Source organism: Sinocyclocheilus grahami, unplaced genomic scaffold (genome assembly GCF_001515645.1).
Source record: "Sinocyclocheilus grahami isolate Dianchi unplaced genomic scaffold, SAMN03320097.WGS_v1.1 scaffold195.1, whole genome shotgun sequence".
In the NCBI taxonomy this organism is placed as follows: domain Eukaryota; kingdom Metazoa; phylum Chordata; class Actinopteri; order Cypriniformes; family Cyprinidae; genus Sinocyclocheilus; species Sinocyclocheilus grahami.
In genome coordinates this window covers 720,492-725,712 of record NW_015505374.1, presented here as the reverse complement: position 1 = coordinate 725,712, position 5,221 = coordinate 720,492, and the positions used below count along the sequence as shown (strand labels likewise).

The window sequence follows — 5,221 nt, the reverse complement described above, 5'->3', positions numbered from 1 at the left end:
GTACTGACACTACACTCAATCAGAATTATATATACAAAAGAACAATACAATCTTAATAAGACTTAAGAATAATTGGCCTTGACGCTTCATGATAATGTATGCTATTAATATAATGCCCTTTTTAAGTTATGCATGTTTGTGGATAATATTTTGTTTGGAGGTATGTAGATGTAGCACCAGAAAGCTTTATCAGTCCACTTCGTCAGGAACCACTGTTAGTGTGATTTCTTCATTAGCACGTCGCACCACCAAAGAAAGAACTTCGTTTGACTGCACAGCCTGACTCATGTCCTCTGTAGAATGCACTGGTTGTCCGTTAATGCTGATTATCACATCTTGGTTGACCAAGCCAGCGCTACAAAACAAATTGCAATATGTGAAATGTGATACTCCTCATTATTCTACTATTCTTGTATTGTGAGTGTTAATTGCAAGAGTTAACTGATCAGGCTTTGGATCTAAAATAAGAAAGCAATAGAGAATCCAAGGTGTTTGTCTTTAATTATCTGTAGTTTGTTCAAGTGGACAATCCGCTCGAAGACGACAGCTGAATCAAACATATCCACATGAAAAGATAAATTACCTAAAAATTTTAATTCTGTCATAATTTAAAGTATGTTTGGTTACCAACATTCTATTATGTTTCACAGAAGAAAGAAAGTGGTGTGAGAAAATGATATGAGGGTGAGAAAATGACAATTTTCATATTTAGGTGAACTACCTCTTAAAGTTTCAAATGACAGACACTTATACAACAAACAAAAAATACCACAGGAGGAATGTCATAGGACAGAGGTGCTACAGGAAAAATATATTCATTGGACAAATATGTAAAGGCTTTTATGGTATATGATGAGGATATAAATCTTGATTTGACTAAAGGTTATGATAGTATGAAAGGAGCCTCTGGCCCTAGATGAGTGAAGAAAGAGGTGTGGTTGTGGTTAATCGGGAGGTGCAGGCAAATCCCTTTACCTGAAGGCAGCTGTCCCTGGAATAACCTCATACACGTACACCCCTGAGCTCACATCTGGAAAGTTGCTCTCCTTCTCGTTGAGCTCCCTAATCAAACTGATGAAACAAATGTGATAATAAAAAAAACTATACATTTATCTTTATATAGTAATAAAAGCATATTTGAGAAGAAGAAAAAAAAAATCAAACTTACGCAGCTGAAAGTTGAAGCATTCACACTCCCATATATCGCCTTTTAGTCAGCATTCTTCCTGAAATGTAAGAAAACTGCTACTTAATTCAATCAAGATTAAAACAAATAAACAGATCAAAAGAAGTTTGCAAACCTTTTCTTTGTCTGTTATAAGAGTCCGCAAGGAACTAGCGTATGCGGTCCGAGGGAATGGCAAATGATATTCCTGGCGTAACCTTCAACGTGTTTATGCCAATGACATCCCCATCCTTGAAACCGCAAACAGGGAGCATAATATTGAAATGCACTGCAATGAATGAACAGCTACCTTGAGACACACAAGGGACGGTGATCACTGGGTATACTGGGTTTAATTTAATAATTAGGAGTAATAGGGAATATTGAGGTCATTATTTAAACAAGTACAATGTAAGATGTTTGCATGCACATATACAGTATATACCATTAGTAAAGCCATATCAACTTGAAATACAGCTTTTTTTCTTATACTATTGCATTGTTTAATTCCAGTTTTATGGTGCATCTGTGCAATGTTTTTTACATATTTTCAAGTATCCATTGTGCACTATAAATGGAAATATTTTTTTATTGCAAAGCCAGATGCTTGCTTGAGCCTGAGGCTCCTTCAAGGACACATGTTGTGTTTTCCTTTACAAAGATCAATAGAATAATATAAACCACTGCAGGTAATTTGCCCAGGGTATACAAAATTTCCAGATGGAAGCAGACATAGAAACAGTAGACGCTGCACAGTAAGGAACCATGAATACCAACATTGAATGTTGCACAAATAAAAACAAGAGTTATAACCTTGGGGGAAGTTTTCCGGAAACAAATAGGGATAAACAAATCAGTAGCAGCTGAGAGAGAGAGAGAGAGAATTATGTTCAAAATATAGTTAATGCCAAATAAGAGACAGGAGAATAAAAGGTTCTTACCAAGTTTACAAGAGGTCCTCCTGAGTTTCCATACTGTGAAAGAAAACATTAACATTCTATTCGTATTCATGGACACACAGCTAAACTATCTATATTGATAGTGTCTATATGTCGAACGTTTACATTTATAATGGCATCTGTTTGAATATACTCCATATCAGAGTTCTGTAGGCCAAGTTCACGACCTCCTCGGTGGGTAGTGCTGATGATACCGGTGGTTACTGTGTTTTGAAGAGAAAACGGACTTCCCACAGCCACTACAAACTCTCTTGGCCTCAGTTCTGATGAACGACCGAGTAAAAGCACCTGCAGGGGAGTCTGTTTAAAACAAAGAGACATACTGTGTTATTCATTCATGTAATACATCTTTTGCCAGATTCCTGATTTTTGTAAATAAAGAAAAAAAACCTGCCCCCCCCTTTTTTAAAAGTTGTTTTGACCAATGAAACAGTTTTATGCACAAATAAAAATAGCTTAGGCTAATGTTTCTACTCCAAACACATGTCCAGATATAACAGTTTAAATGATGGCTGTCATACAATTTTTTTGAGGAAGCACCCCAAACAATGTTAACTTTTGACAGAATAAAAAAAACATTATTTAAGCCAGTTATTGTTAACTAAAAACTATAAAAAGTTTGGTAAATGAAATAAAATATTAAAATTAAATGAAAAACATGAAAATTTGAAATGTGGCTTTGGAAACTAACTGAAATAAAACAATTAATAAGCTGAAGTAGTTTACTAAAAATACTAAAAGTTAAATAGAAATGTTACAAAAAAAGAATTAAAAATTAAAATGAAAACTGAAAATATAAAAATAAAAACTAATTCAAAATATTAATACTCTCTCTCTCTCTATAATGCTGATTCAAGCATACATTAAATAGACATACATTTGTAATATACTATTTATGATTTTAGCTATATATTTTAGCTATAACATCTCAAATTATTAATTATTTTCCTGAAGTGAATGTACCGTCAGGTGACATGTTTGTTCATACGTTGGACGTATTTCCGCCGTTGAATCTCTGACTGGGCGATTACATTAGAGGAAATACAGTTCAGTATATTGGTAAGTTGAACTGTATCTTTAAACATTCAATATACCTTCTTCTGACCTTCATCCATCACGTTTTGTACTGTAAATAGGTAGTTGCAAAGTGGAAAGACTGTTGGACTACTGGTTAGTTTGTTGAAATCCAAACTTTTATTGTTTGGATTTCTTAACATTTATACATTTTGTTAGTGGTTACCTTTTTAATCAAAAATAACACTTTTAATACTCGTGCTTTTCCACAAACAACTCATTGTGATCTCCAACTCAAAATCACACAGCCGCGACAAGTCTTTTTCAGAGAAAAACAATTTGTCTAACTTCTGTGCTGTCACCTTTTTAGAAGACACTAATAAGTTTCCTTGAAATGTTTGAAGCCAGCAGCCAGTTTGGGCCTGAGCTTGCCCCTGCCTGCCTGTGCTCTGTAGGGTGCATTTTTATGACTTCAGGCTGATGCACCAGGCTTGATCACCGGGGCTTCTGGAGCAGGACGCCTTTACACTCTGTCCCAACCTTGACTCTGCAGGCTACTGCCGGGGGGCTGAGCACTGCAAAATAACAGATTGCCATCTGCCTCCCCAGCACTTCTTCTCCACTTTTCTCCCCCTTTTTGAAACCACAGGCAGCCATACACAGTCTGGGACTGAATTAAAGTGATTACCAATCATTGTGCTACATGCTGTTGCTATGGTCTGGGTTATGGCGAGACGTTATTGTTGTTGGCAGAGGATGCTCTACGCTGCTGATCAAAGCTTGTCTTTATAGACGGTCTCAGGAGTTAGGTGGTTCTAAATCAGTCTGAAAGAACTTTTTTTTTTTTTTTTACTCTTAGTAAAGCAAACAGCCCTGTGGAGCTCTTTTCTTCACCCTGCTACCTGAAGGCACTGGGGGAGAACTTGTCACACAGTCTCTGCATAAATTGATGTTACATGCTTATCTCCAAGTCTGTGGCAGCTGACAGCAGCTGACAGCAGCCTTGCTCCTCTGAGAGAAAGTCAGGTTCCCGACATTGCATGTACAGGTTTCCCTGGGGTAAACCACAACAGGTAAACACAAAAAAATATTTCTATAATGAGAAATGAAAAATCATGACAGTAAACCACAGATGCAGTGCCATAAAAACCTGCCTTAATAAATTAAGACATCATTGTTTAAATCATATTCTGTTGTACTTTTCTGCCAAAGAAACCAGCACAGTTGATACTACATATATGCAAATTTGCACTGGATGTGGATAAAGGTTATGTAATCCATATGTTACCACTTGACGAAATCATTGTTCCCTTGACTAGTGGGCACAAGCTATGAGTAAAGCAAACAGCCCTGTGGAGCTCTTTTCTTCACCCTGCTACCTGAAGGCACTGGGGGAGAACTTGTCACACAGTCTCTGCATAAATTGATGTTACATGCTTATCTCCAAGTCTGTGGCAGCTGACAGCAGCTGACAGCAGCCTTGCTCCTCTGAGAGAAAGTCAGGTTCCCGACATTGCATGTACAGGTTTCCCTGGGGTAAACCACAACAGGTAAACACAAAAAAATATTTCTATAATGAGAAATGAGAAATCATGACAGTAAACCACAGATGCAGTGCCATAAAAACCTGCCTTAATAAATTAAGACATCATTGTTTAAATCATATTCTGTTTTACTTTTCTGCCAAAGAAACCAGCACAGTTGATACTACATATATGCAAATTTGCACTGGATGTGGATAAAGGTTATGCAATCCATATGTTACCACTTGACGAAATCATTGTTCCCTTGACTATTTTTTGCATACTGAGTCCACTTTCAGAGCTGAATTGCTTGTGACATTGTGTTTTTCAGCCCTTTCGGGACCCCTGAATTTGGCAAGGCATAGCTGACAGAACACGCCACATGGTTTTTGTAGATGGATCATATATCCCAAGGCATAACTGTCAAAACAAAATAAATTTGAACCTCTTGGCCAGAAGCCAGGGAACATTTGTGTGCATAAAAGCATACACACATATATATATATATATATATATATATATATATATATATATATATATATATATAAAAACAACAACAT

General features: G+C 36.5%; 1 pseudogene; it reads right to left on the bottom strand.

The window, feature by feature from the left end:
- Window positions 1-3,239, bottom strand: LOC107595034 (serine protease HTRA1B-like; annotated as a pseudogene).
- Window positions 3,240-5,221: the final 1,982 nt, after the last annotated feature.